Here is a 21,684-nt window from a genome sequence, read left to right as displayed (position 1 = left end):
TGATGGTGGAAATGCAAATTATTATATCCATTATGGAATAATTATAGTACAATGATTTCTAAGAAACCAAAAAATTAGAACTACCAGATGATCCAGCAGTATCACTCCTGGGTATTTATGCTAAGGAAAAGAAATCAGTATATTAAAGGAATATCAGCACTAGCAAGTTTATTGCAGCACTATTCACAGTAGTAAAGAACCTAAGTGTCCATCAACAAATTAGCATGTAAAGAAAATGTGGTATATATACACAATAAAATATTTCTTAGCCATAAAAAAGTCCTTACATTAAGTGAAATAAGCCAGGTAGAGAAAAACAAATTTTGGATGTTCTTACTCTTTCGTTGGAGCTACAAAGGTTGATCTGGTAGAGAAAGATAGTAGAATTATAGAAACCAGAAGCTGGGAAGGGTGTGTGGGGGTGAAAGCAGGATGAAGAGAGGTTATGTAATGTGTAAGAACACATAGTTTAAATAGGAGTAAGTTCAATGTTTGGTTGCATTGTAGGGTGACTGTATTTAACAATAATATTTTACATATTTCTAAACAGTAGAAGAGAGGACTTGAAATGTTTCCAATACATGCAAATAATAAATATTTCAGATGATGAATATTTCAAACCCTCTGACTTGAGCATTACATATTCTATGTTTGTAGGAAAATTCCACATGTATCCTCATATAAATGTACAAGTATTATATATAAAAAATTTTTTAAAATAACAGATTTTTAGAAAATAATAACACAGACATGCTTAAGTCAATGGACTATTGTTAAAGCAGTGCTTAGAATAAATTTTCCAAAATTAAATATCTGTATCAATGAATTAAAAATAAATTAAACATCCAACCCAAAAATCCAAAAAAGAATAAAATGATAAGTGAAAAAGAAACAGGAGGAATATATTAAGAAAACTAAAAGCAGACATCATTAGTAGAAAAATACATAGCTTTGGCTGGGTGCAGTGGCTCTCACCTGTAATCCTAGCACTCTGGGAAGCCAAAACTGGCAGATTGCCTGAGCTCAGGAGTTCGAGACCAGCCTGGGCAATATGGTGAAACGCAGTCTCTACTAAAATACAAAAATACAGGCATATGCCTGTAATCCCAGCTACTGGGGAGGCTGAGGCATGAGAATTGCTTGAACTTAGGAGGAGGAGGTTGCAGTGAGCTGAGACCACGCCATTGCACTCCAACATGGGTGACAAGAGTAAAACTCCATCTCGGGAAAAAAAAAAAAAAAAAATTATAGACAGTTCCATAAGGCAATTCTTTCACGTCGATAAATATCAGATAATCCAAAGAGGGGGGAAAAGCATAAAAATGTCCAAATTTATATATAAAGCAAATATATTTGGAAACAAAAACATGATCAAGAATTAATACAATATAAAACTAATGATAAAACTCAAATATCGATATTGTTGTAAAAATATAAACAAAAATAATGTAACACCTTATTAAAATAATTTTGAAAAAGTGTGATTGATTTTAGGAATGTCAATTTTTTTTTAAATATTAGGAAATCCTATACAGGTTGGGCATTGCTAATCCAAAAAATTCAAAATCCCAAATGCTCCAAAATCTTAAACTTTTTTTTTTTTTTGAGATGGGTCTTGCTTTTTCACCCAGGCTAGAGTACAGTGGCATAATTATGGCTCACTGCAGCCTCAATTTCCAGGCTCAAATAATTCTCCCATCCAACTCAGACCACAGGCATGTGCCATTATGCCTGGCTAATTTTTTGTTGTTGTTTTGTTTTGTAGATGTCATCTTGATATATTCCCCAGGCTGGTCTCAAACTCCTGTCCTCAAGCCACTCTCACCCTCTGTTTCTCAAACTGCTTGGATTACATGCATGAGCCACTGTGCTCAACCTGTAACTATTTAAGTGACAATATGATATCACACAAGTGAAAAACTCCACACCTGACACCCCTGTTTTCTGATGGTTCAATGTAAACAGTTTCCTGAAAAAAATATTAAAAATATTGTATAAAACTACCTTCAGAGTAAGTGTATAAGATTTATATAAAAAATAAACAAATTTCAGGTTTAGATTTGGGTCCCTTCCTTACAATATGCCATTATGTATGTGACTGTGTCAAAATTCAAAAAACACCTGAAATATTCTGGTCCCAGATAAAGAATATGCAACCTGTAAAATACTTTATTATATTAATAAATTTATTTAGAAAAATTAAATAGTCATTCCTATAAATTCTAACAAAGTATGTGACAAAAGTTAATATACATTCAGCATAAAATAATTCACTAAAATAGAAAGAACTTAAGAACTATGACAAACATGTTAGAAAATCTTTACCATAAAGTCTTTGCCTAAGCCAATATCCAGAAGGGTTTTTGTGATGTTATTTTCTTGCATATTCATGCTTTCACATCTTAGATTTAAGTCTTTGACCCATCTTGAGTTAATTTTTACACAAGGTAACAGATGAGGATCCAGTTTTATTCTTCTACATGTGTTTTGCCAATTATACCAGCACCATTTGTTGAATAGGGCGTCCTTTCCCCACTTCATGTTTTTGTTTAGTTTCTCAAAGATCACTTGGCTGTAAGTATTGGCTTTATTTCTGGGTTTTCTATGCTGTCCCATTGGTCTATATGCCTATTTTTATACCAGTACTATGCTGTTTTAGTGACTATGGCCTTATAGTATAGTGCGAAGTGAGCTAATGTGATGCCTCCAGATTTGTTCATTTTGCTTAGTCTTGCTTTGGCTATGTGGGTTTTTTTTGGTTGCATATGAATTTTATGATTTTATTTTTTAGTTCTGTGAAGAATGATAGTGGTATTTTGATGGAAATTGCATTGAATTTGTAGATTGCTTGTGGCAGTATGGTCATTTTCACAATATTGATTCTACCCATCCATGAGCATGGGATGTGTTTCCATTTGTTTGTGTCAACTATGATGTCTTTCAGCACTGTTTTGTAGTTTTCCTTGTGGAAGTCTTTTACCTCCTTGGTTAGGTATATTCCTAAGTATTTTAATTTTTTTGCAGCTGTTATAAAAAGGGGCTTCATTCTTGATTCTCAGTTTTGATGCTGTTGGTGTATAGAAGGACTACTGATTTGTGTACATTAATTTTGTATCCTGAAATTTGTTGAATTCATGTATCAGTTCTAGGAGCTTTTCAGGAGAGTCTTTAGGGTTTTCTAGGTATGTGATCATATCATCAGCAAACAGTGACAGTTTGACTTCCTCTTTAACGATCTAGACGTCCTTTATTTCTTTCTACTATCTGATTGTTCTGGCTAATACTTCCAGTACTGTGTTGAATAGAAGTGGTGAGAATGGGCATCCTTGTTTTTTTCCAGTTCTTCTAAGGGGGAATACTTTAAACTTTTCCCCATTCAGCATTATGTTGGCTATGGGGTTGTCACAGATGACTTTCATTACATTAAAGTGTGTCCCTTCTATGCCTAATTTGCTGAGGGTTTTAATCATAAAGGGATGCTGGATTTTGCCAAATGCTTCTTTTGCCTCTATTGAGATGATCATGGGATTTTTGTTTTTAATTCTGTTTATGAGTATATTGCATTTATTGATTTGTGTATGTTAAACCATCCCTGCATCCCTAGTGTGAAACCCACTCGTTCATGGTGGATTATCTTTTTGTTATGCTGTTGGATTCAGTTATCTAGTATTTTGTTAGCTATATTTTGCATTTATACTCATCAGGGATATTGGTCTGTAGTTTTCTTTGTGTGTGTGTGTATGTGTGTGTGTTATGTCCATTCCAGGTTTTGGTACTAGGGGAATACTGGCTTCATAGAATGACTTAAAGAGGATTCCCTCTTTCTCTATCTTGTGGAATAGTGTCAATAGGATTGGGACCAACTCTTCTTTGAATGCCTGATAGAATTCAGCTATGATTTCATCTGGTCATTGATTTTTTTTGTTGGCAATTTCTTTATTGTCATTTCAATCTTGCTGCTTGTTGTTGGTCTGTTCAGAGTTTCTGTTTCTTCCTGATTTAATCTAGGAGGGTGTATATTTCCAGTAAATTACCCACCTACTCTAAGTTTTCTAGTTTATGCACAAGGCTGCTATTCATAGTAGCATTGAATGATCTTTTTTATTTCTGTTGTATCAGTTGTAATATCTCCCATTTCGTTTATAATGGAGCTTTTTTTTTTTTTTTTTTTTATCTTATCTCTTCTTTACTTGGTTAACCTTACTAATGGTCTAACAATTTTATTTATCTTTTCAAGGAACCAGCTTTTTCTTTCATTTATCTTTTGTAATTTTTTTTGGTTTCAATTTCATTTAGTTCTGTTCAAGTCTTCATGACCAAAAACCCAAAAGCAAACACAACAAAACAAAAATAAATAGACAGGACTTAATTAAACTGAAAAGCTTCTGCATAGAAAAAGAAACAATAAGCAGAATAAACGGACAACCCACAGAGTGGGAGAAAATCTTCACAATCTGTACATCTGACAAAAGGACTAACACTCAGAATGCAAGGAACTCAAATTAGCAAGAAAAAAAAAACAATCTAATCAAAAAGTAGGCTAAGGAAATGAATAGACAATTGTTAAAAGAAGATATACAAATGGCCAGCAAACATATGAAAAAATGCTCAACATCACTAATGATCAGGGAAATGCAAATCAAAATCACAAGGCCATACTGCCTTACTCCTGTAAGAAGTAATCAAAAAATCAATCAAATCAGAAACATAAAAAATAATAGATGTTGGCGTGGATGTGGTGAAATGGAACACTTCTACACTTCTGGTGGGAATCTAAACTAGTACAACCACTGTGGAAAACAGTGTGGAGATTCCTTAAAAAACTAAAAGTAGAACTACAATTTGATCCATTAATCCCACTCCTGGGATTCATCTACCCAGAGGAGAGGAAGTCATTATTTGAAAAAGATACTTGCACACCCACATTAATAGCAGCACCATTTGCAATTGCAATAATATGGAACTGGCCCAAAGGCACATTAATCAACAAGGAGATAAATTGTGACACACACACACACACACACACACCATCGAATACTACTCAGGCATAACAAGGAACAAAATAATGGCATTCACAGCAACCTGGATGGGATTAGAGACAATTATTCTAAGTGAAGCACCTCAGGAATGGAAAACCAAACATCATTTGTTCTCATTCATAAGTGTTAGCTAAGCTATGAGGATGCAAAGGCCTAAGAATGATACAATGGACTTTGGAAACTCATGGAAAGAGTGGGATTGGGATGAGGAATAAAAGTCTCCACACTGGGTACAGTGTATACTGCTCGGGTGATGTGTGCACTAAAATCTCAGAAATTACCACTAAAGAACTTATTCATGTAACCAACAGCACCTGTTCCCCAAAATCATTTGAAATAAAAAAATAAATTAATTATAAAAAGAAAAACTTTAAAACATTCTTGAAACAAACAAAACTATATTCAAGGAAATGGAAATAAATCTTGTCTTTGTATATAATGACCTAAAATAGGTCAAGAATGTTTTAGTTACTTTATAAGTTAAGCTTAATCTCTCTAAAAATGTCATTTTTTTTTTGCTGTTAACGAATTGTAAAGGTTGTATGTATATATTTATCTATATCTAATATCTATATAGACATAAGAGTCTGAATAGCCAGAAATCCTTTTATAAGCAAAATGATATGTTCGAGTAGAAAAAAACAAGATATTACAGAGACTTTAAAAAGAGAAAATAAAGTGCAATAATTGTGCATTAATCGGCAGGCAGGCTAAAGAACTGAAATAAGTTCAGACATAAAGTGTACACTTGAGAGCATTTAACAATTTGATTTACAGTGCAGTTTTCTTTGAGAAGACAACTTCTCAAAAACAAATGATGGTTCAATTATTGGACAACTGAATTATTATTAGGAATAATATAAAACTGTATCTAAATATTACACCATATGTCACATAAATTTCAAATAAACCAGAAGTCTAAATGGAAAAATAAAATCATAGGAGCAAGGCACAGTGGCTTGCTGCTTGGAGGCTGAGATGGGAGGGTTGCTTGAGGCCAGGAGTTTGATGCCAACCTGGGCAAATAGCAAGACACTATCTCTGGGGAAAAAAAAAAAACTTACAAAGAAAAAATACAGAAATATTAGAGAAGTTGTGAGAGAATTATGCTATTGTCTGGGACAGAAGAAAACATGACTCAAACAAGAAGTTAATAAAAGAAGAGAGAGAGATTTGACTACATATTTTTAATGGAAAACTTTTAAACAGCAAGAACACCACATACAAAGTCCAAGAAAAAAAAGAAGCAGAAGATATTTTCAACTTATATCACAAATAAAGAGCTCATATCCTTATATACCAAAACTTCTAAATATCAAGCAAAAATATGTCCAACAATCTAGTATAAGATGGGTAAAACATAATATTCTATGGAACTCAAATTCTTTTTTTAAACTTTTATTTTAGTTTCAGGGGTACATGTGCAGGTTTGTTATATAAGAAAATTGCATGTTGTAGGGGTTTAATGTACAGATTATTTCATCACCCAGATAATAAGTATAGTACTTGATAGGTAGCTTTTTGATCCTAACCCTCTTCCCAGCCTCACCCTCAAGTAGGCCTTGGTGTCTGTTGTTTCTTTCTCTGTGACCATATTTACCAGAAGTGTAGCTCCCACATGTAAGTGAGAAGATACGGTATTTGGTTTTCTGTTCCTGTGTTAGTTTACTAATGATGATGACCTCCAGCTTCATCCCTGTTGCTGCAAAGAACATGATCTTGTTCTCTTTTCTGGCTGTGTAGTATTCCATGGTGTAGATGTATCATTTTTTTTTAAAATCTAGTCGACTGTTGATGGGCTTTTAGGTTAATTATATGTCTTTGATATGGTGAATAGTGCTGTGATGAATGTGTGCATGTGTCTTTTTGATAGAATGATTTATATTCCCTTGGATATTTACCCAGTAATGGGATTGCTGGGTTGAATGGTAGTTGTAAGTTCTTTCAGAAATCACAAAATTGCTTTCCAGAATGGTTGAGCTAATTTACATTCCCCCTAGCAATGTATAACTCTTTTCCCAAAACCTTGCCAGCATCTGTCATTTTTTGAGTTTTTAATTATAGCCATTCTGACCAGTGTGAGATGGTATCTCATTGTGATTTTGATTTGCATATCTATAATGACCAGTGATGTTGAGCATTTTTTTACACGTACGCCTTCTTTTGCAAAGTGTTCATGTTCTTTTCCCACTTTTTGATGGGGTTGTTTGTTTTGTTTTTGCAAATTCTTTTAAGTTCCTTATAGATCCTGGATATTAGACCTTTGTCTCATGCATAGTTTGCAAATGCTACTGATGTAAAATAATGCTACTAATTTTTGTACATTGTGTATCCTGAAACTTTGCTGAAGTTGTTTATCAGATCAGGGCACTTTTGGGCAGAGACTGTAAGGTTTTCCAGATATAGAATCACATCACCTGCAAACAGGGGTAGTTTGACTTTCTCTCTTTTTACTTGGATGTCTTTCATTTCTTTCTCTTGCCCAATTGCTCTGTCTAGGACTTCCAGTAATATGTTAAATAAGAGTGGTGAGAGAGGGCATCCTAATCTTTTTTTGGTTTTTAAGCAGGATGCTTCTGGGTTTTGCCCATTCGGTATCTTCTTGGTTGTGGGTGTGTCATAGATGACTCATTATTTTGAAGTATGTTCTTTCAGTGCTTAGTTTATTGAGGGTTTTCAACATGAGGAGATTTTGAATTGTATTGAAAGGCTTTTCTACATCTACTGAGATAATCATTCAGTGTTTGTTTTTAGTTGTTTATGTGATGAATGTTGAAACAACCTTACATCTCAGGGATAAAGCATATTTAATTATGGTGGATTAACTTTTTGATGTGCTGCTGGATTCAGTTTGCTAGTATTTTGTTGTATATTTTTGAATCTATGTTCTTCAAATATATTGGTCTGAAGTTTTCTTTTTGTGGGTGTGTCTCTCCCAGGTTTTGGTATCATGATGATGCTGGTCTAATGGAGTGAGTTAAGGAGGAGTCCCTCCTCTTCAATTTTTAGACATGTGAAACAAAGGCCAAATTCTAAAAGTTTGAGAAACATGTTCTATTGGCAAGGCTATGGGAAAGTGGGCTATTTTATATATTGGTTTTTTGAAAAGACCAACAACATCATTGTTACACATTTAACTAAAACATCAAAAAAAAAAAAAAAAAAAAAAAAAAAAGAAAAGAAAAGAAAGGAAAATTGCCCAAATTAGGAATGGCAGAGGGTACATCACTGCAAACCCTACCAAACCTATAAGGATTACAAGGAAATATTATGAACAATTTAATGCCAACAAAGTAGGAAACCCAGATGAACTGATTAAATTCCTAAAAAGAAATAAATTAATATAAGGTGAACCAAGAAGAATTTGAAAATCTAAATATATCTGAACAAATAATGAAATTGAAATAGTAATTAAAAACCCTCCTACAAATAAACACCTAGGGGCCAGATGACTTCAGTAAAGAACTCTGCAAAATATTTAAAAATGAAATAATAACAGTCTTTCTCATGCTCTTCCAGTAAATGAAATATGAAAAAATTACTTCCTATCATGTTCTATGAAGTCAGTATTATTCGGATACCAAAGTCTGATAAAAACTTTATTAAAAAAAGAGAATGAGAGACAAATATCTCTCATCAATATAGAACTCAAAATCCTCAAACAATATTAATAATAACAAATACAGCAACATATAAAAATGATTATACAGTACAATCAAGAAGGATTTATCCTATCAATGTAAAGGTGATTCAAAATCTGAAAACATCTAAGAAAAACCTACAGCTAACATCACAATTAATGGTGAAATACTAAATGATTTTCCTGTAATACAAGGAATGAGGCAAAGATAGTCACTTTTGCCTTCTTTATTCAACATTATACTAGAGTTTCTAGCCAAAGACATCTGGAGACTAATAAATAAAAGGCATTCATATCAAAAAGGAAGAAATAAATCTATCTTTATTCTCAGATGACATCATCCTGTATGTTGAAAATTAAGCAATCCACAAAAAGTAACCAAACCACTCCCCTTTACACAGACAAAAAGATCAGCTATTAGAACTCATTAAAAGTTTCAGCAATGATGCATGATACATAATACAGCCATTGTATTTCTATATTCAATCAATGAATAACTAAAAAGTGGAAGTAAGAAAAAAATTCCACTCTCTATAGAATCAAACAGAATAAAAGATTTAAGCATATATTTAATAAAAGAAGTACAAGACTTGTAGTCCAAACTCTATAAAACATTGCTGGTTGAAATTAAAGTCTATATGGAGGGAGAGACATTCCATGTCTGTGGATTGGAAGACTTACTATCATCTACCATAAAGATGGCACATCTTCCCAAATTATTATATAAATTCAAACAGTCGTTATAAATATCCCAGTAGGCTCTTTGTTTGTTCTTGCAGAAATTCACACGCTAATTCTGAAATTTACATTTTAATATGAAGGACCTAGAATAGCTAAAACTATACTGAAGAAGAAAAACAAAGTCGATTGGCTTCTGAACTTTAAAACTTACTGTGAAACTTCGGTAATCAATACAGTGTGGCATTGATATGCAGATTTGAGTCTAAAGTCTAGAAATTAACTCTTACACTTCTAGCTAATTCATTTTTGGCATAGGTACCAAGACAAATCAATGGAGAAAGGTAAGTCTTTTCAACAATTTCGCTAGGACAATGGGACATACATGTGCAGAAAGATGAATATAAACACTTAACTTGCATCATACACACACACAGAATTAAAATGTATAATAGAATTCAATGTAAGGCTATCTCAGAAAAATACATACAATACAATTCTGATTACATTGGGTTTGGCAAAGATTTCTTAACTACAGTATTCAAAGCAAAATCCATTGAAAACAGATAAAACTAAACTCCATCAAAATAAAAACTGCACTTCAAAAGACATCATTACATAATTGAAAGACAAGTTTGACTGGAAAAAATATTTACATATCACAAATTCAATAAAGGACTGGGTCCAGAATTTGAATTTGAAGAGACGTTTAACAAAGGAAGGTAGATAAAAGGTCAATAAGAAGGTAGATAAAAGGTCAATAAGAAGGTAGATAAAAGGTTAATAAGAAGGTAGATAAAAGGTCAATAAGAAGGTAGATAAAAGGTTATGAAATAAGGTTCAACATTACTAGTCCTTAAAAAAACACAAATTTAAACTAAATGAGACACTACTTCACAATAACTAGAATAGCTATACTTTAAAAGACAGGCAACAAGTATTGGTGAGGATGTGGAAATGTCATAACCCTCATATCCTTCTGGTAGGAATATAAAATAGTGTAGTCACTTTTAAAGAAAATTTGAGAGTTTCTTAATAATTACATAGATTTATCAGAAAACCAACAATTCCACCCATAGGTATCTATCCAAGAAAATGAAAACATATTTCTGCAAAAAGAGATAGTCACAAATTTATGGTAGCATTATTCAAAATAGCCAAGAACTGGAAAGAATCTCACAACTGGTAAATGGATAAAGGAAATGAGATAAATGCATAGTCTAGGACGCAATTGAACAACAAAAAGGTATGGAGAGCTGAAATATGCCACAATGTGATGAACCTCAAAAACCTGCCAAGTCTGGGACTGGCAAACTTTTTCTTTAAAGGGCCCTATAGTAACTCCTGTAAGCTTTGCAGTCTATAAGATTTCTGTTGCAGCTACTCAACTTTGTCCTTGTAGAAAAAAAGATAGTCATAGATGCTATGTAAATTAGTGGGTGTGGCTGTAATCAATACAATTTTATTTATAAAAGAGTTAGGCAGGAATTGGCCCATGGGTTGTAGTTTGCCCACTTCCGTGCTAAGTGAAAAACTCTAGATGCAAAAGGCCACTCCTGTTTGATTCTCTGCATGTGATATTAAGAAAAGGTGACTCTAAGGACAGGACTTGACAACAAAAGGCATGCAGGAAATATGTTACAGGTGATAACATGTTTTAAACTTGGATTTTGGTGTTTGCACAAAACTGTAAATTTTCTAAAAATATTTGAGTTGGAAACTTAAAATTAATTAATTTTATGGTGTACAAATTATGTCTCACACATGTTTAAAAAAAGATCTAAAGTAAATGTGACAAAATATTTGCATTTGTTAACTATGTTTAATAGATCTTTAGTTGTAATATCATTTGGTACATTCTTCTATGTTATTAAAATGTTTCATAATTAAAATGTGAAAAGGTAATTATGTTAGGTTCCAAACCCTCATTTTGAACACAAGTAAATTAAGGCCCAGAGAAGTTACATTATTCATTTAGAATTACATAACCAATTAATGCAGAGTCAAGACTCACATGCAGGCCTCCTTATGTTCATTTTTCACACTGCATTTCATTGCTTTATTCATATAGACAGAAAGAAACGTGGAAGCAAAATAGAATATTCTGTTTTCTGTTCTCTATTTCTTTTCTTAATTTCTCTAGGTTGATCTGATCCATAATAAACTAGCCCACAGAAATAATAGTAAACCCTTAGTAGTTCAGAGAGGTAAATATAAACAACAGATATGGAAATGGTGTGTTCTGGGAACATCTTTGATATTTGATCAATCTCTGTAAATACTCCTTGTTAATCTAATAAAACGTTGGAATGACATCATCTTTACAGTATTCTAGATTTTTTTTGGTTATTTTCCTTCAAATACTTAGTGGGAGCTTAGGTATGATTTCAATGAACAAGATTCACAAGGATTAATATATTTTAAGCATGTGCAATCTTTACTTATTTAGAAATAATTTTTGGAAAATCTGTCAACTTGTTAGGAAATGTTAGCATTTTTTTATTTTTGTGTGTGCAATTCTTTCATCTTTTAAATCCCACCACCACAACCAACTCACCACAAAAAAAAAAGAGGAGCACCTCAATTCATTCCTGTTTCCATATGTTTTTAAAATTTTAGAATTAAATGTCAAAATATACCAGAACACTCAAACAAAAATTTGATGAAAAGTTCAGTACCCACAATGGTTATTTCTTATTATTCATACTGATTACGTTCCATTTATATGTTTGTCTTTGACATTTCTTTAAATAGGGAAAAGTCATCAGTGTGATCTATTTCTGTGTTGATTTATATATCTTGTCTCCTTGTTGGTTCTAGGATACTGACTTCACTTCTCATGAAGGACACCACAGATTATTAAGTTTAGTAATCTGTATTCCATAAATTTTATGCCCAATCATTTTTTTACAATTTTGTAAGTGGTTTGGTTGCAACATTTCCAAATGTGTATTAGTCTTTAAGAAGGAAACATGAAGATTTGGCAAAAACATGAATCAATGTTTGTAGACCTCAGCAACTGTTTCTCCCACTGAATATACTCAGAGCTATGCAAAGGGAATGAGATTTGGGCATATTTGGAGCAATTTCCCATTCAATGCCTCTCATCCCTCTCTATTGGAAAGCAAAAATACACAACAAAATGAAACAAAACAAAAACATTAAAATCAAATATATGCAAACCATGGGAATGTGTACAGGTGGTCAAGAGGAAGTATTTTAAATTTTATAGAACAGAACCAAGCTTATTTAGTGCCTAGCTGAGTTAACTGGGATAAAATGCTGCTATTTATGCTATTCTATTAGGTTGGATTTGAAGTTATTACTGCAGGAGATTAGGTCAGAGTAGGCTACAAAGCCAGCCAAATTTCATCTAAGTTGTTTATTTTCACTTCTCCTTTTAAACCGTGTATGCACATATGTATAAAATCGCCAACTGCACAGGAGATTTCACATTGCCTTTAAATTGCTCTCATTTGCTAAAGGTACTTAGTAGCCTGGATAGCTGAATCTTTGTGATTTAGCCCTCTGTCCTAACAACACTTTGGTACAGCTAGAGGGCAATCTTTGGACTGCACTACACAATGAGCACTGGGACTTTGGCTCCACTTTACATGGTAAATAAGCTTTAAAATATTGGGTCAGGTAAACTAGCAGTGGCCTTTAAAGAAAAGTTAAAAACAAACACAAACATTACTTTCATTTTCTGGCAAATTTTAATTATTTATGGGGAAGGGAAAAGTGTCATGAATTGTGGGCACCACATAAAGTTGTTTATTGAATGATTTTGAAGAGGGAGCTTCATGGGAAATTTACAAGTTGGGGAGATAGTTTCCCCAAGATAGATAATTTTTTCTCCCCTTGAGTTAATGCATACACCTGAAAGGAGAAAATGCTCTGAAGAAAGATAATGAGGAAGGTGGTAGAGAATAATTCTAGCACATACATGCCAACAGTTTTTGTCTCATGACATTTGTCTCATTAACTGTTTTGCATCAAAAAGAATAGTGTTCAATTTAGTCATTTCTATTTTTTCAATAGTTTCAATTATAATATTTACCATATTTTACGAAGTTCCTTACTCTATTAAAGACACTGTTTGAACTTTTTAACTGTATTAATTTATTTATTTCTCCCAATGACTCTAGGAGGTAGCTATAATCTATTGTGTCTTTACAGACAGCGAAACTGAGGCACAGAGAAGGCAAATATCTTACCTAAGGTCATCCCAATCTTAAGAGACAGACACAGGATAAGCACAGACTTTATTATTTAATTTTATCTTTAAAATATGTTGAAACTTTGTTATAATAAGAAATATATGAAAATAATACATTATTAATTAGCTCTAAAGGCAACATTCAAAGGATCATTCCAACCATGTTTGATATGATGTAGGATTTTTTGGAAGAGGTGTATCATCTCAGGTTCATTTAAATAAAAAAATAATAACACTCCTGTAGATGCATAAGGTTTCATTTCTTTTTAAAAACAAAAGTTGCATCACTTTAGTCATCCCTTTGACAGTTGTAAAAGTGGTTCTTTTCTGGGAAAACATTCTCCTCCAGACCATCCTTCACCTTCTACCCCCAATACACACACACACACGCGCGCACACACACACACACACACACTATTCCAACCTATTTGTGTCAAAGTATGTGATTACTAGTGTCAGATTTTCATGCAAACTCATTTGCTCTGGAAAGACTTTTGAAAAGAATCCCACCTCACCCCATTCAGAAGATTTTTACCCTGCAATTTGTCACTGAATTGAAAGCCCAGGAGGACACTGAGATGGACTTTCTCTTTCTTACTCAGGTCTGAAGGCTGCCCTGCATCTGCCATCCACCTCAGCAGGTCAGGCAGTCAGCATGTACAAGTCCAGATTCTTTGACCTCCAGCTAATCAGGAAAGAAGCAGGATAATGAGAGCAGATTAATGCAGATCTGGAGTTAAGCCTGTCTGGACACTGAGCTTCCCACTCTGGTCAACAAAAAAATAAAACTCTTTCAAGGGTGGTAGGGTCAGTACTTACTGTCGATCTCTGTAGCTCTCAGCTTCCAGCCCAAACCCATCATATTATGTAAACACTATTATTCATTATAAACTTGCTCAGCTGTTCTACAACACAGCTCTGCAGTATTTGACTTTGTGACCTATTCTTAAAGTGACTTTAGGGGTTGACCCCATGCTGTGTGTAGAGAACTTTTTTTTCCTTTTATTTGTTAAACTTATTTCGGTCATTAACCTTTTCCACAACCTTTGATCTCCTGCTTCCACTGGTTTCAGAATTAGAGACAGAAATAATTGACCTGTTGTCCAGAGCCATGCTAATAGAACACTCCATAATGATGTCTTCTTAGAAGCAATATCTCCAGTTTGGGATAAACTATTCTAACCAAAATTTTGCCTTAATGTCCTCTTCAGTAGGGGTCAATTCAAGCACCCCAACTTCCCAGTTTCTTGGCCAGTCATTCCACATTTTTCTATGGTGAGGGAAATAATCACACCTTTGATAGTCTGGGTCATATTCTCTGTTCTTAACTTTGCTTTCTGGCCAAGTTTTCTGTAACAGAGAAAAGGGGAGATATTTTTTAAATAAAGTTAAATGAAGTCACCTTTGGTGGCCAAAATCCCTGGCTGAGGAGGAGGCATCCAAAAAAGAAAAAATGTACTATAAACAGAACGGAAAGGGCTCAGTCATGCCCACCCGCATATAGGCCCATGGCAGTAGGCCAGGCCACTAGAGTCAGACACTGCATGCCAGATCTTTCCTTCACCTAAAAGACATGCAAATATCCTTTGAAAGTGTGCACACAGGAAATTTAACAAAAGCACAGTATCTTTTTCAAAAATTTCCATGGTCACTGGGCCACGTTCTAAGTTGGCGGGAGTAGTGGGAAGAACATGCATTTGTCAGTACCAGTTGGTCAATAAATATTTACTGGATACAAGTATTAGTAAAATTTTAGTAACTTTGAATCACTCTAGCCTTCAGTTACAGAGTGATTCAAAATTTCTAGGCTTCAGTTACTTCATTTAAAATTAGGCAGATGCACAAAGACTAATGATTCTCAAATATAGAGCCCAGAGAAACAGCATCTACATCACTTTGAAACTTGGTAGAAATGTTCATTATCAGGCAGATACTTTGGGGATGTGTATTAACCTCCGTATTTTGGAATTCACTTTACTACTGAAAAACCACTGGGTTTCATCTCCCTCTGTCAGCTCACACGTCTATACCTCATCTACCTTCAAAGTAACTCCCAGCTGGCCTGTAGTCAATACAGCCTTTAAATATTGTTCCAGTTCAAGCCAAACCTCCAGATTCTCAGTATTCCCAGGGGAGCTGTGTCAGTCCTTTATTGTGTTATTCTAAAACATACCTGAGACTGAGTAATTTATAAAGAAAGATAGTTTAATTGGCTTACGGTTCTGTAGGCTTTGCAAGAAGCAGGATGCTAGCATCTGCTTCTGGTAGACGCCTCAGAAAGCGTATAATCATGGTAGAAGTGTGCCACATGACGAGAAGGGAGCAAGAGAGAGATAAAGGGGAGGTCCTAGTCTCCTTTAAACAACCAGATTTTGCATAAAATAATATGAACTCACTTATCACCAAGGGGATGGTGCTAAGCCATTCATGAGGGATCCACTCCTATGATCTAATCTCTTCCCACCAGGCCTCACCTCCAACATTGGGAATTACACGTCAACATGAGATTTGGAGGGGACAAATATCCAAACCACATCATTCTCCCTATGGTCCTCAAATCACATGTCTGTCTCACATTTCAAAAATATAATAATGCCTTCAGAATAGTCTCCCAAAGTCTCAACTCCTTCTAGCTTTAATTCAAAAGTTCCAAGTCCCAACTCCAAATTCTCATCTGGAGACTAGATTCTTCCATATATGAGCATGTAAGATCAAGAACAAGTTAGTTACTCCAAGATACAATGATGGAACAAGCATTGAGTATACATTCTCCTTCCAAAAGGGGAAAAAATAACCAAAATAAAGGGATGATAGACCCTATACAAGTCTGAAACCCAGCAGGGAAGTCATTAAATATTAAAACTCCAAAATAATCTCCCTTGACTCCATATCGCTCATCCAGGGCACACTGGTGCAAGGGGTGGATTGCCAAGAATCTGGGCAGCTCTGCCCCTGTGACTTTGTGGGGTGCAGCCCCTATGGCTCATCTCATGGGTAGAACTTGAACATCTATGGTTTTTCTAGGCTCAGGGTACAACCTGTCGTTGGTTTTACCATAGTTGGGTCTTGAAAGCAGCAGCCCCTTTCTCACAGCTGCACTAGGCAATGACCTGGTGGGGACTTCAACCCATATTTTCCCTTGACATTGCCCTAGTAGAGTCTCTCTCCAGGGGCTCCTCCTCTGTGGCAGGCTTCTGCCTGGGCACACAGACTTTCCCATACATCCTCTGAAATCTAGATGGAAACTACCAAGCCTCCTACACTCTTGCATTCTGTGTGCTTGCAGAGTTAACACCATGGAGAAGCTCCAAGGCTTACGGTGGCTTGCCCTCTCTGTAAAGTGGTAGCTGGAGCTGTACCTGGGGCCCTTGGAGCAAAAGCTGGAGCCAGAGCATCCCGGATGTGGGGAGCAGTGTCTTAAGGCTACACTGTAGTGGGGCCATGGACATGGCCCTGTAAATCATTTGTTCTTCCTAGCCCTCTGGGCCTGAGGGTAGACACTGCCTAGAAGATCTCTGAAATGCCTTCTAGGCCTTTTCCCAATTGTCTTGAATGGGGAAAAGGAACACTTGGATGGAGCACTTGACTGCATTTCAATCACGCTAATCTCTCCAGCAACTGGTTGCTCTGCAGCACACTCACATTCCTCTCCTGAAAATGCACGCCACAAGGGTAGCCTGTGAGCTTTCCAAATTTTTATGCTTTACTTCCCTTTTAAATATAAGTTCCAACTTTAAGTCATTCCTTTGCTCCCACATCTGATCACAGGCTGTTAGAAGTAGCTAGGCCACTTCTTGAATGCTTTCCTCCTTAGAAATTTCTTCTGTCAGATACCACAGGTCATCATTCTTTAATTCAAACTTCCATAGATCCCTAAAGCATGAATACAGTGCAGCCAAATTTTTTGAGGGTGTAATACACATGGCCTTTACTCCAATTTCCAATAAATCCATCATTTCCATCTGAGAGCACATCAGCCTGAACTTCACTGTCCATCTCTATCAGCATTTTGGTCACAACCATTTAACCAGTCTCTAAGAAGTTTAAAACTTTCACTCATCTTCTTCTTCTGAGCCCTCAAACTCTTCCAACTTCTGCCTGTTAACCCAGTTCCAAAACCACCTCCATAACTTCATATTTTTATAGCAATGTCCCTCATCCTTGGTATCAATTTTCTGTGTCAGTCCATTTCTGCATTGCTATAAGGAAATACCTGAGACAGGATAATTTATAAGGAAAAGAGGTTTAATTGGTTCACAGTTCTCAAGCTGTACAGGAGCCAAGGTGCAGACATCTGCTTCTGGTAAGGGCCTCAGGAAGGTTACAATTATGGCAGAAGGCAAATGGGAGACAGTGGCACATGGCAAGAGAGGGAGCAAGAGAGAGAGAATGGGGAGGTCTCAAGCTCTGTTAAACAACCAGATCTTGTACGAACTGACTGAGTGTGAACTAATTACCAAGAGGATGGTGCTAAACCATTCATGAGGCATCCCCCTTCATGATCCAGTCACTAGGCCCCACCTCCAACATAGAAAATCACATTCCAACATGCAGCTTGGAAAGGACAAAGATCCAAATGATATCAGGAACCATGGAAAGATGCTAAAGATTTGATTTTAAGTGTGTGGATGTGGAGGTATGGATGTGGATGTGTGCTGGTGTGTTTGTGATGATGGTAAGTTTAAATAATTTATTACACAAAATCTATAACAACAATAATTGCCTGCTCTGTTTTCTTATACACTCAATCTTTAACCAATATGGATTTTAAAAGTTTACTTTTCCACTTATACATATTCTTGAGTCAGCCTTGATAATTACCAGATATAACGTCCCAAAGCTCACAGAGATAGTTCTCATTTCCTCTGGAATTATATAAACCATTTAGCATTATTGAACTAGGAAGCCAGAATCCTTCAACTACCTTTATGGACACTTCAGGATAGATGATGCAGTTGAGCTATTTGTAGGCCTTGAAGGGTTCCCATCCTTCTTGGCTTGAGATGGGTTTTATGAGCCTGTTCCCATTTAGATTACTGGTTGGTCATGCCATTAGAAAACTAACTGAAGAAGTTTAGAAAATAGCTTAAAAATCTTACAATTTTCATAATCTAGAGATTGTCGGTCTAAGTTTAGTAAGTACATAGTAGCCATTCAACACTTAAAATGTTTATTCTTTGATCCCACATGTTGAGGATATCTTAAATTGTTTTTGTAAACAACAAAACTGCAGTTAAAAAGTAGTGCTTAGAACTCACATGCCATTTCTTCCTGCTTCTCCCTTTTTATATCATCTTAAACCTCATGCATTTCTCCTGAATGACCTGGACTTCTAGTTTTCCCTTCTCATACTACAGTGCACGATCAGTCTCCCTTTGGCACATTCCACATCCCATCTAGATATCTCCATTTTCCTTTCCCTTGTATACTTTGTATCTGGAGAATTAATTCTTTTCCTCCATTCTGCATTGTCAGCTTTGTTAAACATTAACAGGTTTTCTAATTTTGTCAATTTCTTTATTCCAGTAAGACTTGCAGAACCTCACTTTATATGGGATATCGTTCTCAGTGATGGAGATAACCAGAAAATCAGAGCATTGCAACATTAACTGCAGAAAAAGGTGTACTTTAGACAAGGAGGTCAGGGAAGAATGCCTTTCCTGTTGGATGACTTTTTAGCTAGTACCTGAATATTGAGAAGGAGTCAGTTATGTGAAGATCTTCGAATGACAATGCAAAGAAGTAGAAATAACAAGGCCAAAGTTGTTGAGGTAAGAATAAGCTTCTCATGTTAAAGGAAAAGCAAGAATGCTTTCTAGGGGCTAGATAATATTGAGTAGGTGAGAGTGAGTGAGTGGTAAGGGTTAAAGTTCCAGGCTGTGGGGCATGGTAAGTGGTTTGAATTTTATTCTAAGCACTTGGAAAACTGCTGGAGATTTTAAAACAGTGGCATAATTTGATTTAAAGGATCTCTTGGGTTACTGGTGGAGGATAGATGGCAAAGGGGTAATGAGGAAAAGGTGAGACAAGTTAGGAGCATGATGCAAAAATGCAGACAAGGCACAATAATGGCTTGGCTAGTTTGATAGCTGCAGAAATGGAAGTGGCTAGATTCTGCACATATTTTGGAGACAGGGTTTCTAGGCCTTGCTGATGGATTAGTTGCACTACAATAAAACAAGTGAGCTACATCCCAGGGGAATTAGCCATTTAAAGGAAGACTCTTTAAACCTAAAATACCTCAACTCAGAAGAATGCATTGCTAATGCTGCAATTCTATTTAGGGGCATAATAGGGCAAGTGTCCTTTATAATCACTCAGATAACACCCATAGGTGAACTGAGTGCACTATTTAATGCTCAGTAACTCATTTAAACAAATCCAGGCTTTTCCTCAGCTGCATGGCAAACAAAGGTTAATTATGTTTGCTAGATGACTGCAATTTACTGAGAACATAAATAAATAAATAACAAAAATAATGAAAATAAATAACAAAAAGCCAAGTTACAAAAAACAGGGGGAGAGATAGAATGAGAAAGAAGAAAGAAAGAAGAAAGGAAGGAAGGAAGGAAGGAAGGAAGGAAGGAAGGAAGGAAGGAAGGAAGGAAGGAAGGAAGGAAGGAAGGAAGGAAGGAAGGAAGGAAGGAAGGAAAAGAAAAATGGTTGCTTGTCTGTTTGTTTTTGTATAGCAGGTTGATGCATGTTGGTTCGGGACATATCGGTCGTATGTTCTTTGAACACTGTGATATGCCCACACCCATGAACTGGATTCCACTGGGAGGTGGTTTGCTCAGGAAAGAAGCAAAGCCTGTTAACTTCATTTGACCTTCTTATCACTTTCAAAATAACCACAATAACAACAGCAAACGAAGTAGCAGCAGCTATAAAATCCCCTGGCCTGACTCTCCCTCTCTTTTATTTTATTCCCCTCCTATGGCAGTGAACACAAAGGACAAATCTGTCATTAACTATTTGCAAATGATCAGCTATTCACTGCAGCTGTTTGCTCACCAGATCGCCATGCCAAGCACAGCTGCTCAGATGTGCTAGCCCAGTTTGGCTGGGCCACTCACCACCTACTCACAACTGTCCCCAAACTGCCTCCAGAAGAACAGGACAGGCCGAATCCCAATCTGGCAGCATGAGCTGTGGTTTTCCACTCCCCAGGGATCTCCACACTTCCACTTCCCGGGGCCATCTTGGGCCACATGGTGAGACTGGCTAAGAGACACTTGAGGAGCAGCCTTACTTCCTGTGGATGCTGCTGGTCTGAGGACTGAGAGCTGGTAACTATGCAGCGATTTCTGGTCACTTCCTAAGAAAGGCAGCCTAACTCTGCCTGGGTCCTCTGGTTGCATTTTTAAAAGCAAGCAGCTTTGTGCTTTCACTTATTAATTTTTGCCAGCTTCTAAAGGTCAATGACCTGGCAAGCCGAGATTCACAAATAACAGGTGCAGAGACTCCGCCGCCTGCCTCCGTGGGACATCGCTCTGTCACTTTTATTTACTGAATCAATCCACCAGTGTCCAGCAGGAGAACAACAGCTAAATGGCCATTAATTGTGGGCTGATGTGCAGATGAAACAAATCTCCAAAGGGACTGTAAACCTTTGTTCCTTCACCTCCTCCTGCTCTTGCTATGGGATTAGCAGTAAATCATTCAGCAGCCTCATCTCCTTATTATAAATTTACCATTAGGGTCGTCCCAGGTGAGATAGCACTAACCTCTCTCTTGGTCTCTTTACCTCTCCTGTGCCTCCCTCCCTCCTTTCCTTTTTTCCTTCCCCTCCTCCTCTTTTCTTTCAGTTTTAAAAAAAATCTTTTTCATCTCTCCTCTCACAATTTTTCTGTCTCTATTCTTCCCTCTCTCTTACATAGATACATTCATTCCTAAACACAATGGCCTTCTATTAAAGTTACTTCACGGTCCCAGGGACCATCCTTTTCTACCATCCCCTCATCTGTCTGCCTTTCTCTCACATGTGTATATACAGATACACAGTAAGCATACAGCTGGGATTCCTATGGAAGACAAAAAAAAAAAAAAAAAAAAAAAGATTGGAAAAGTTCCCTTCAAAAGGAATACTTTCTCTCCCCTTCCTTTCTGTC

Source organism: Rhinopithecus roxellana, chromosome 21 (assembly GCF_007565055.1).
Source record: "Rhinopithecus roxellana isolate Shanxi Qingling chromosome 21, ASM756505v1, whole genome shotgun sequence".
NCBI classification, from domain to species: domain Eukaryota; kingdom Metazoa; phylum Chordata; class Mammalia; order Primates; family Cercopithecidae; genus Rhinopithecus; species Rhinopithecus roxellana.
Note: the sequence above shows the minus strand (reverse complement) of the source record.